This window comes from Psammomys obesus, unplaced genomic scaffold (genome assembly GCF_907164565.1).
Source record: "Psammomys obesus unplaced genomic scaffold, mPsaObe1.curated_primary_1811, whole genome shotgun sequence".
NCBI classification, from domain to species: Eukaryota; Metazoa; Chordata; class Mammalia; order Rodentia; family Muridae; genus Psammomys; species Psammomys obesus.
In genome coordinates, this window is record NW_026587216.1 from 39,697,442 (window position 1) to 39,710,245 (window position 12,804).

Consider the following 12,804-nt stretch of genomic DNA (forward strand, 5'->3'; position numbering starts at 1 on the left):
GCACAAAGCCCAGTGTGACATTTGTGTTCAGAACCGGGGCTGCAGGTCACCCAGTAAGATATGAGTAAGCATGGCCAGAAACACCCCGGGTTCACTATACAGTTCATTTTCAATTAACTTTTGCTTCTTACATAGTCAGAAATCTTTTACTCTTGGCAAGTTTTTCACAGTCCATACATTGTTATACATCATATGGGATTGTGGCACAGATGGACCTCAGCATACACTCTTAGAGCTGCACACAATGAATAGTGTGTAAGGAACAGGGGCAGCAGAAACAGAAGGGTTAACAGCAACAGGACTTTAGAACTTGTGGATAAAGGCATCAAATAGCATTAAATTTCAAGTTTGAATTCAGCTTTTGAACTATTCATTATGGATTGTGAGTTCATAATGAGACAGTTCTATGCTGTACTGGGTCTCACTTAAGGATGAGGACACTGCTGAGTCATGCTCAAACTCAACAGTAACTATCACTTTCTCCTTTTCCTGTCCACTGTTTTTAGACTTCACCTGTTGCAGTTGAGACCTTGAAGGTGTACAGTCTATGAACTTGCTCTGCTTTTAATATTATATACAGGTTCTAAAACATATCTTAGGTTTAATATAGTTCTTGTTTTGTTTAAGGTGAGGTCTTGATGGGTAGCCCAGAGTGATGTCAAATTCACTACGTCAACAACTCTAGCAGTGATCCTCCTGCCTCAGCCTACTGAATTCTAGGATCAATAGTGGCATGTACCACTATTCCTGCCTTAGACTTAATATCTTTAAAGGGCATCTGACCTTTCCACTAAGATGTTTTGATACGAATCTTTAGGTGGACCCTAGATTTAGAATTAAATGAGAACACAGCCACCCTCCTATATCTGAAGAGACCCCATCTACTGATTTGAACCATCACAGATTGCGGAGGAGTGCATGCATGTACATTTTTCCTTTGTCATTTCCAAAATAATGCAATATAACAATTATTTGTGTAGTGTTTACCTTATATTCGGTATTAAAAGTAATCCAGAAATAATTTTAAAAATGCAGGAAATGTATGTAGATTGTATTAAAATGTTGCGCCATTTGAGAAAAGGAATTTGAGCATCAGGAGGAGCTATGTGCCTTAACATCTTTTACCACATTACCGGTCTTCGAGCACTGGCTCCATCAACACTATAAAAATTCCTTTCTGTAACAGAACCCCGAATTACACTCTGCCCCGTCTCCTAATTTCTTGCTATTTTCCTCGTCGTGTCACGAAGAACGTTTGTTGCAAAAGAGCGCTCAAAATGACCAGCCCAGTGTGCAGACCTCACTCCGACAACAAAGATTTAGCAGAAAGTTACTTCCCGGGCCGTCAGAGCTGCGCCTGCGCGGGCGGCCTCCCTCTAGGACTTACCCAGAAGGCCGCGCTCCACTCAAACCGGAACGGCGGGGAAGCCGCTGGTAGGTGGCCGGGTCCTCCTTGGTGGACATCCCGGGGCGCTTTTATTTTCCTGGCGGCTTGTTCCCCTTCTGCTCTAGCTGAGTCTTTGAGCTCCAGGCTCGTGGCGGCCCAGTCCGGCACAAGGGGCGGGTTTCGCTGTGCTAGGCCCGGCCAGCCGGGGGTGGGAATGGGGACCTTGGCCAGCTCCGTGGCTGGACAGCGGGTGCGGCCTGCGCTCCCCTGGGCCAGGGCCGCTCGGGGAGGTGAGGGCAGGGGTGAGCGGATGTCTGCCGCAGGGACCCGAGGGAGCACTTGGAGGCCGACGCCGTCCCCTGCGTTAGCTACCGCTGGCGTTTCTCTTTGTCGCTGGTGCCCGCGGTCGGGGCAGTAGGCACGTGAGCCCCCCTCCGCCCCTCGAGCTTCTGTCAGAATTAGAGGTTTACAGTGAGGTTGCCGGTTAACCTTGGTGCGCGTGGCACGTGAGCTGGAGCTGCAGGGCCGGCGGGATTTTTGTTTATTGGAGGCCCTAGAGCACGGGTTAAAAGCTGAGTGTTCAAAACAATTCGCTCCCAAGTTCCACACCCCCTGTTTTCAAAAGCGAATCTGTGCCCTCTGGCGGGGTAAATTGGAATAGCTCTTAAAAGCAGTATCTTTCTCAGAGTGAAGTCATTAATTTCACCCACTTGACCAAATTTTTAAGGACCCTCACTAAATATAAGGCCTTCTACTTCGGTGTTTATGTTTGGTCTTAGAGACCTGATTTTAACAGAGTTCGGACTGGCTCTCTTTTAGTAGCCTGCTTCCTTTTCAGCAGTATAGGCCTTTAATCCAGCTAATGCGAAAGGAGTGAACTGAATAGTGCCCAGCACCTTGCACGTGGTAAGTGAATATTAATCTTATCATAATCACTTCCAACTGCAGTTTATCTCCTACATGTTAGTTTCTAGCCCACCTCCCCCCTTTCATATTTGTATTTCTATTTTTTTGAGTCAGGGTCTCATGTAGCCCACATATGTGTGTGTGTGTGTATGCACACACATATATTTTTACTCACTGTGTATTCAAGGACGACCTTGAATGTCTGATCCTTTTGCCTCCACACTCAGAATGCTGGAACTGCAGGTGTGAACCACACCACTGCCATTTTATGTAATGCCGGAGATGGACCGCAGGCCTTTGTGTATGCTGGGCAGGCACTGTACCAGATGAGCTCCAGCGTTAAGCCCTGTCCTGTTTTAAATTTTCCTACGAAACAGTTTTATTCATGGCAGTTTTCTAAGGTTGGGGGAAGACATGTAATCTGTGCTGAGGAATAGGAAGTCAGAGGGAGCTAACTGAGAAGAGAGTTCGTCTCAGAAAGAAAAAGAAAAAAAAAAAACCTAAAATGAAAGAAAGAAAAAGAAGCCTGCAATCCTAGTAGTCCATGCTTTTAGTCCTAGTGCTGGAGAGCTGGAGGTGGATCCCCTGGGCACTGGCCAGTGAGCCTAGCATGTTTTGAAAGTTCCAGGCCAGGGAGAGATGCCAATTCAAAGAGAATTAAAGAGAGACCAGAAATGGGGAAAAAAACCCATAAACAAACAAAAAAAGAAAAACAAAAGGACCTAATGTTCCCTGGCAACCACACTTCTGATTCCCAATTTTAAAAAGATTGAGTGTAAAAGGAACTTTTATTTGCCTATTTCAGTCGTCTCAGAGGCTCACTGCCTCTTGCTGACCCTAGGCCAAGTCCTGGAAACTTCTAGCCTCCATACAACATAAGCTAGGCCTAGAATGTTTTAAACTTTTGAGACTTAGTGCTTAGTATGTTCACCCTTTCTTACTCCTTCTGAGCTCATAGCTGGCTGGTTCAACTCAGCTACTCTGGGTCAAACTCCTCTCCCGACTAATTTATTCAATCTGGATTTTCTCTTGGCCTCTGAATTGCTCTGCTTGGCCTCGCTAACTCCAGCAATCTTTTCTAATCTTCTGGCTCCTTCTCATTTTCTGGCTTGCTCTGTCTTCACCTGTGTTTAGCTTGTTCTCCCGTTCAACCTCTTTTCTGTATAACTCTCCTAGTAAAACTGCCTCTTGCTCTGCATTGTCCCTTAAGTAGCTACCCTTTCCTTTCTTCATGAGAGTTGGGCATATCCTATTCTATCAAATCTTTCTCTGATTCATCACTTTTTCTGCCATTCAATTAAACATCATTGTCAAACTAACTTTACCTTCATTGTTTGGGATTAAAATAGTGTACCACCATGCCTGGACCTAAGCTTTTCTTTACTTGAAACTTGCTCTCTACCGGGCTGGCCTTGAACTCAGAGCTGCTTGCTCTGTCTATTGGATTAAAGGCCTGTTTGTATTCCAGCAGGATCACACAGACCTAAAAGGTCTTTGGATATTATCTCTTGAAAGAGCAGACATGTTAAAATTCTTCTATAATTGAGCTTGCTCTTTCTTACCTGTGCCATACTTGTTCTGCACACATCAGGTACTGTCCTTGGCCTCCTGTAGGTTACCTTTCTCCGACTCAACCTTGTTCCCCCAAAGATTTGTGAGGTGTTTTTTGTTTGTTTGTTTTTTGTTTTTGCATAGGGTATTTTGCATGCTTGGCATGAACTTTAAGGCTGAGCTATATTCCCAGCCTCTATTTTAAGTTTACTGCTAGTATTATTAATACTTGTTTGTTCGTTTAGATAAGGCCTGGAATTCAGACTCACTGCATCAGCTTCCTGAGTGCTGAGATTACAGGCATGCTCTATTACATTAAGAGTCTTTTAAAATTAATCCAAGTAGCCAAACTTTTATTTAGTTATTATGGTATATGGTTACATTAGAATATAACATGCCATCATGGGTAGTCTTTCTTTTTTTAACTTCTTTTGAGCTTTGTGAATTTTGCATCGAGCATCCCAATCCCACTCGAAGTCCCTCTCCCAAAAGAAAATAGATAAACAAAATATCTTGCTGTGGAAGCTGCAGTGTGTTATACCGTATACCATTTTGCCCGAACAGCTTTTCTTGCTGTTCATTGCAGTGAGTCATTGATCTAGTTCAAGCCTCAGGTTTCTGCTATACTATCAATACTGGATCCTCACTGGGAATCTTTTCAGATGTCCTGTTGTTGCCCTGTGTCTGGAGAGCCTGCAGCTTTGGATCTGCAGCACCCCCCCCCCCTTCACTCTAGCAGTTCATAGGTGAGGTAACTGTTAGGGTGGGCCCATTCTGGACCTGGGTGGTAGCTGAGTTATTCATCCTGCCAGCCTTCCTGCGTTGCCAAGGTGAAAGGTGGGGCCAGTTCTCCTGCCTGAGGCTGCTGCCAAGAACACTCATGCTGCCAGGACCAGCTCTCCCACACTGCCCAGGTGTCAAGGGGCAGGTGGGGTGCATTTGTTTTTAACATGGAGTATTTCTTCTTGTCTATGTTCAAATACTATTCCTTTGATGAATACTTAGCTGTTTGGGAGGAAGAAATGGGCTTCTATTAATATTTAAATGATTTACTGATGGTATAAAACTTTTCCCAGAAATAAGTATATTTTAAGAATGACGGTCTGGGATGGAGAGATGGCTCAGGGGTTAAGAGCGCTGTCTGCTCTTCCAGAGGTCCTGAGTTCAATTCCCAGCAACCACATGGTGGCTCACAACCATTTATACCCTCTACTGCCCTCTTCTGGAGTGCAGGTGCACATGGAGATAGAGCACTGGTATGCATAAAATAAATACATAAAAAAAATCTAAAAAAAAAAAAAAGAATGATGGTCAAGTAAGATTATGTAGACTAAAAGTTTTGGAGAAGAGGTGAAGGCTGCCGCCTAATCTGAACTCTCATAGCTCCACCCACTTTGAAAAGAAAAAACAACAACAACAACAACAACAAAAACCACAATTCTGCAACTACAAACTATAGAAATGCCCCAAGCCTCCTTCCTATCCTATCTCCTGTCATTTCAACTCTGATGGTAGCATGTGATGTCAGGGCTGAGGGCATTAGACTTTGAGAACCTGATGTAGTAGGAAGTATACTTGGGCATATTAGGCACTTTTAGTTCGGAGCTCATCGTTTTCATAGGTATAATGATTTACCTACATGGCATACAGAGAAATCGTCCTCCCTGGCTTATCGCTGCATTGCAGCATAAGTGCAGCATAAGTGGATTGCAGCAACTGACAGAGTGCTGATTACAGCTGCAGCATCAGGCAAGTGGCTGGGTGGTTTCTGAAAAGGCCATTATAATGCTGCAGGATTCAGTAAACAGGGAACCGGATGAGTGTCTGTGTTTTCTATCTTCTTGCTCTTCCTGAGCGCAGTACTTATTAAAAAATCCGTATAGTTCCAAAAAGATGCCTTATTTTGTTTTTGTGTGTATGAGACTTAAAATTAAATGATTTTATTGTTAACTTTGTATTCCTTTGAGAAGAGGCTGAAGTCTTAAATGTTTGCTCTCACATCATTATGTGATGCATAACCTTTCTTAGAGCTTTCTAGTTGCCACAAGCCTCACTCTGTGGTCTAGAAGCTGGATAGAAGCATCAGGAAATCTTAGTTAGGGCTCCTCAGTATAACTTTAGTGCTTTTGAACAATTTTTATTATTTGCATCTATACCAGGGTCTGCTTGCGGAGGTTTGGGGGGGGGGGCTTCTGGAGTTGTCCTTCCTCCATGGGGGCCAGGGGTCAAACCTAGGTCATTAGACTTACATAGCAAGTGCCACGTGCCTGGCCATCTCAGTGGTCCTGCCATTTCATATCTTGATCTCGGGTTAGCAGAAGAGGTGTGGTCTACTAATGTTTTCAAGGACAAGATGCGCATTTGAAATACTTTCTGAACTGGTTCATATGAAATGGGGATTTTGGCCTCAAGAAGTAACTGGAGTATGAAATGCTTTTGGTTTCTATTTTACCTAATTATTTGAACTCTTGGTTCTTATTTAGTCAAGTCTTGGGTTATAAGTCATAAAGATATTTTGCTCATTAGAAAAGAAAAATCTGCATGGAGGAGGTGGCTCAGTGAGCACACAAACCTGATGATCTTCGGAGCCCATAGAAAAGCTGACAGTCGCGCAAGCATGTATGTAGAGGTCGTGTGCACGTACACACACACATATACACATGAAGTGCTCATATCTGGTATGGTGAGTTATACCTGTAATTTTAGCATCTAGGAGCAGAAGCCAGAGGGTGGTCATTCGAGTCAATTGTGAGTCTAAAGGCTAGTGAGGAGAAATGAATGAATTTCTGAATTTAAGGCCAACCTGGGCTACATAGTGAGTTCAAGGCTAGCCAGGGATGCACAGTGAGACCCTGTCTCAAAACAAAAACAAAAGCATTGTTTTTTGAGATAGCTCTTTAATCTGATTCTTCTGTTTCTGTCACAGGGCTGTTCGCTGATAGAGCATTCGATGCTAAGATGTGAGAGAAACCATCAGAAGGCCTCCTGAGGACCTTATAACAACAGTGTTTCACCTCAAGAGGCATTGGGTCATGCCTAAGGAGCAGTGGACAAATATGAGGAGGTAGAACGGGTTTGCTGTGTCTAGCAGTGTTGGTCACTTAGGGGGCAGTACCAGAAATGGAAACATGGTTGTGTTCTCCAAGTGTTCTCCAAGTCATGCCCCATGAATAGCATTTCAGCAGCCAAGTGAGGTTAGCAGAAAACTCAGCTCTAAAAGAACAACGTGGTAAGACTTGCGGTGACTAAGCTAGTCTCTAGCATGGAAGGCCCGGTTTAGAATCCAGGTTTTCTGCCTCGTGGGCCACTGTGTTTTCCCTGAACTCTGGTTCCTGCTTTCTGAAGAGTTTTAGTTCTATGAAGTCCACTGAGTGATCTGCTAGCTCGTGGGAGGGTTGGACTTCTGTCCTCATGCCTCATCGACACCAGGCAAGTCTGGAGACTCAGTTTCTCCCCGGTGCTCTTCCTGACCTACACTGATTTTTGTGAGGTTTTACGTTTAAAAAGCACATAGTTCTAGAAGTTAAGTTACAAGCAAAAAGTAATCCATTATATTGAGTTTGATTTGTGGTTTATGACGTGTTACTTTCTTCTTCATTCTTTAGGACAAATTCAACCTTGAATTCTATCAGAAAGAGCTTACTTGAAAAACGAAAGAGAGAGAAGGGTAGGTGAAAGCAGTCTGTAGTTGAGATCTGGATGTGCTTGGTCTCAGCATATTTTTATGACATTGATTCAACCCGACCCACAAAACAAAAATGATTTGCTTTGCCAATGCCTCACTTTTAATAAATGCCAATTGTAACTGTTGTCGGGATGTTTGAATTCAGACTCTTACTCTGATAATTACTGACTTCACTTTTCCAACCATGTTTTCCAGACTTTCTAAGATATTTCTAGTTGCTGTTTAACTGCTGGGGGATGGGGGTTATCTCTTCATTGACTAGGTAAACAGCCGGCATTTCATACAAACTGAGTGGTCAACTTTGACTCCCTTTGTAGGTTTGAGACACTGGGAAGTCATAGCAAGGCCTAAATTACAGGTGCGAGAGGGGGAAGCAGCAACCAGCTCTGAAGAGATGGGCCATCAGCTTCCAGAGTGACTGATGAGAAGAAGGAAAAGTTTACCCTGGTTTCTCAGGACTTGAGACACTGCTCTCTACCTAGATTTATTTTGCATCCAGCCATTTAGAAAGGAATGATGTCTGTATCCCAGTCTGGGCTTATATAACTTTTCTGTGTATGTGTAGGTACGTGTGCCCTGTGTTAATCAGTATGTAGGTTAGAAAATTGAAAAATAAAGCACTAGGAAAACAAGAGGGAAAAGCCAGAAGACAAATTACAGTTTCTTTCAAATACTGGTTTGAGAAGTAGGTATTGAGTTGGGCATAGTGCATATACAGTTAATCACAGCACTCAGGACATAGGCAGACCTGGTCTACAGAGTGATTCTAGGACAACCAGTGCTACATAGAGCCTGTCTCAAAACCACCAAAACCCTGGGTGCTAGTCAGCAAAGAGTTTTCAGATTATAGGCTAATATAAAAGTACCAATTAGTCACTCCTGCTGTGAGTTTTCCGGTTCTTTGGGAGTGAGTGCTGTAACCGCAATGGGCAGCGTAGGAGGAGGAGTGCCCTCTCAAGAGCGTTCGAAGGTGACCTGCAGACAACACTGTTGCTATTACATTTAAAATCACAAAATGTTGGTGGCACATGCCTTTAATCCCAGCACTCAAGAGGCAGAGGCGGGTGGATCTCTGAGTTCGAGGCCAGCCTGCTCTACAGAGTGAGTCCATCACAGCTCTATTACACAGAGAAACCTTGAAAAACCAAAAGAAGAAACAAAAAAAGTTCATAAAATGATCAAAATGCACAGGCACATATATACATTTCTTACACACAAAAATGATTAAAAAAGACACTTAGGTTGGTCTTTACCACAGGAGCCCAGCGTGTTTTAGACGTGGTGGCAAACTCAGCACTTGGGAGACAGATGGCTGGCCTTAGAGTTTGAGCTTAGCCTGGGGTGTAGAGTGTTAAAAATATGTAATATCTTGAAAGATTGGAAAATACTAGAAAGCTACTTTATTTAATTTCCATAAAAACTTTCCTCACACCCTCTTCTATTTGGAAATCCATCTTGAAACTTACTCTGGTCAATTCTCCAGTGAGTTAGAGCCTTCCTAAAAATGGTTTTGCTTGTAAAAGTAATTCCTTAACATCATGAACATATGAACATGTAAGCTCTTAAAGAAAAACTAAGGAGACGACTTAAAGAGATGAGTTGTTTTTATAACTTAAAAAAAAATTATTTTTATTTCGTGTGCATTGGTGTTTTGTCTGCATGTTTGTCTGTGTGAGGGTGTTGGATCCCGTGGAACCTGAGTTACAAACAGCGCTCAGCTGCCCTGTGGATGCTAGGAATTGAACCTGTGTCCTCTGGAAGAGCAGCCAGTGCTCTTAGCCAGTAAGCCGTCTCCCCAGGAACAGGAGATACTGGATTTGAAAATGTGGGATAACAATGGGCAACCTCTCATTTTGGGGATACTCCCTGCCCAAGCCAAACTGCCAGCTACATCACTTAGATACTGAGTTCTAAATGAGCAAATACACACAAGTTTCTTGAAAACCTTAGAATGTACTTATGGCTGCATTTGGGTTTTTCTGTTTTGGGTTTTGTTTTTGTTTTGACACAGGACCTTCCTATGTTGCTCTGGCTAGCCTGCAGCTCACCGTGTGGACGAGGTTGGTTCACGGAGCTGAGATTAAGCACCACCACAGTCGGCTCAATGTTTTCATTGAGTTATTCAGTGAGTTATTCTGTTTATTGAAGAATAAGCAGGACCAGGATTTACATCACTAGGAGGCCAGAGGAATGGAAAGAGCTTGTGAGCAGACCAGTGCAACCCTGTCATTGACAGAGGACAGCCTTTTTGTTAGCAAGAACTGTCCTGTCAGGGCTGGAGAGGTGGCCCCAAGGTTAAGAACACTGTCTCTCATGTATTCTTTCAAATGTCCTGAGTTATTCCTAGCAACCACATGGTGGCTCACAACCATCTATAGTGAGATCTGGTGCACAGGCATACATGCAGGCAGAATGCTGTATAAACAATAAATAAATCTAAAAACAAAAACAAACCAAAAAAGCTGTCCTGTCTGCAAGTCACCGGGAAATCTGAAACAGCTGAAAGCAAGTCATTCCGAGCTGATTCTGGGTTGGACTGCACAAGCCTCAATCCCTTTACTTCCTCCTTAACCTTAGGAAGACCAACCTCTGTGCATCCAACTGCTCACCCGCAAGATAAAGGTAATGATAGAATAAGTTTTACAGTGTCGTAAAAATGTACTCACTGTATTACATGGCAAGACCTTACAGCACAGAATTATTTGGGGAAACTCCAAGTGCCATCAAAACAAATTGAAGCCTGATAACCAAGGCCCGATGGTCTCTCTTCTTTCTCTTAGGGTCACTCACTCCAGTTCCATCATTCCCTTTGAATGTCTGTCCTTGAAGGAAGTTACTGTCACCTAAGTTGGAAAGAGGAGGAAGTGCTCATCTACAGTGGCTTTAATGAGGGTGGAACCCAGCTGCTTCCAGATTTTACTTTTTACGCTGACAGTGTTCTGCTTCAAACATGTCACATCCTGCTAGTTTGCTTTGCACCATTTAAAATGTATTTATTCATTTAAAGTCTGACATTGATCTTGGCTTGAAATATATGCCCTTTCTAAATCTTGAAGAAAGACATTTGTTACTGTGAAGAGGTCTATGTTCTGATTATTATTATTATTATTATTATTATTATTATTATTATTACTATTATTATTATTTTAACTAATCTCTGAAAATCCATCTAAAACAGAGTTGGCTTAGGTGCCCTTCTGTATCAATCACCCTTCCTGTTGCCAAAGTGTGGAAAGTAGAGTAAGGCTGGCTGGGTCCATGGACCTCAAATGCTCATGCTGGCTTTATTCCATACTACATACAAATACTTAACATGTCACCATATGTTCAAGGAAAAAAAAAATCTTTACTAACAATACTGATGTTACTCTTAAGTCCTAAAATCTGAAAATCTAAAGTGTAGAATGTAATGACTTCATGTACCTATGCAAGGACTCCCTGTAAGGTATTTGCTCTGCATTAATTCTAATCTGCTAACAGACTCAAAAGTAGAATAAAAACTAATCCAAAATCCTATAGTCATACAATTCTTCCAAAGTGACAACCAGGTAGTGTTTGTTTGTTTATTTTTTAAGCAGAAGTATATTGAAAGTTAAGTGAACATACCAGCACTCAGGAAGGCAGAGGCAGACATATGTCTGTGAGTTCGAGGCCAGCCTGATCTATGAAGCCAGTCCACGACAGTCAAAGCTACACAGAGAAACCTTGTCTTAAAAAAACAAAACAACAACAACAAAAGGTTAAGTGAACATAGAATTCACACCCGGACCCTTGATGTCCTGATGAATGAAGAGTGGAGCAGTTTGCACTGTGCCTGAGATGCTGCTTCGAGCCCAGCCTCCGTGGTGAGCACGGCAAGATGGGCTCATGCAGCCCTACCCCAATCATACAGCTCTTTCCGTTAGGAAGCAAGAATCCAGGGGGAAGTGATCCAAAACCAGGCCATACAGTCTATGTTAGAAACACAGCGCCCTTCCACCCTCCATGCGCCCCATGAAGAGACGAAGCTTCTCATCGGCCCCTTGTGTGCAGGGGTCCTAGGTCCAGACCATGCTTATTCCATACTTGATGTCTCAGGCTCTGAAAGTCCCCATGAGTCTGGGTCAGTTGTCTTTGTTGGTGTTCTTGTGAGGTTCCTGTCCCCTCCAGGTCCTTCCATCTTTCCCCCAACACTTCCACGGGACCCCCAGAGCTCCGCCCCATGCTTGGCTGCAAATCCCAGCGTCTGTACCCACTGCTGCCAGGAGCCTCTCAGATGATGGTCAAGTTAGGCTCCTGGCTGACTCAAATTCTGCCACTAGGCGGCACTGCGCTACAACTTTGCAACTCGAGGGCGCACTGCCCTGGGGAAGATTTACCCATTTTGTACCCTCACCAACTCCCTCTCCTTCATTTTTCAGGATGACAACACCTTGCAGGGTTATGGCCATCAGGAGAATTTACTGCTAAGCTATATACTGATGTAATGAAATCTAATATCTGCTGTGCCGTGAATTATGAGATGTTATTTAGTTTGGGGATTTTATTACTTCAATCACTTATGACCATATTTCCTTTTATATGATTGCTCACTCTTTAAACATACCAGATGACTATACATGGAACACCTAATAAAGTCCATACATGTTAAAACATTGTTAAAATATAAATGTTTTCATTTATTTGCCATAATTTGTTTAAATTTTGGTTATATGGGTGTTGGTACTAAAAACAAAACAAAACAAAACATAGCATGGGGCCAGCAAGATGGCTTAGTAGGTAAAGGGACTTGCCACCAAGATTGACAACTTGAATTTAATCTCAAGAACTCACATGGTGGAAGAACTGAACTCACAAGTTTTCTTCTGACCTCCAGGTACACACACACACACACACACACACACACAAACAAACATAGAAATACTGGTCTTTAAAAAGCCACAGCATGTTAGAATCTAAGGCCTTAAATCTGATGCTGCTGCTAAGTTAAATCTGGCTAAGATATTTGCCTGTCTGTGTTGGTAATTGAGCAAAAAGTGCTGAATCATTCCTAGGAAGTTACATTTTAGCACATACGCCAGAAACTCTGTGGATATTTAAGTGTTTTATGACAAACTATTTAAATAATTCTGAATTCTGACTAGATCACCTACAGTAGAAAGAATGTATTATTTGTTTAACTTTGTATTTAATACAATTGCCGTTTGTGCATAAATGCCAGAAATGTAATTTTAAAATAAACCCTGTGAAACTTCTGGTAACATTACTCAATTGAATTAATGCTCTGTTAGTATTC

The 12,804-nt window shown here is 42.7% G+C and overlaps 1 long non-coding RNA gene across 3 annotated transcripts; it reads left to right on the top strand.

Annotated features, from left to right (window-relative positions):
* The first annotated feature begins 1,393 nt into the window (after positions 1-1,393).
* Positions 1,394-12,207, top strand: LOC129673664 (uncharacterized). 3 transcript variants are annotated; one of them, XR_008719685.1, is made up of 4 exons: positions 1,394-1,434; positions 6,771-6,908; positions 7,450-7,511; positions 10,310-12,206. It is a non-coding gene; the product is annotated as an uncharacterized LOC129673664 (long non-coding RNA). The 3 variants fall into 3 exon arrangements; XR_008719684.1 differs by lacking the exon at positions 1,394-1,434 and adding an exon at positions 2,204-2,293 and having other exon boundaries at positions 10,310-12,207; XR_008719686.1 differs by lacking the exons at positions 1,394-1,434; positions 10,310-12,206 and adding an exon at positions 2,206-2,293 and having other exon boundaries at positions 7,450-7,661.
* Positions 12,208-12,804: the final 597 nt, after the last annotated feature.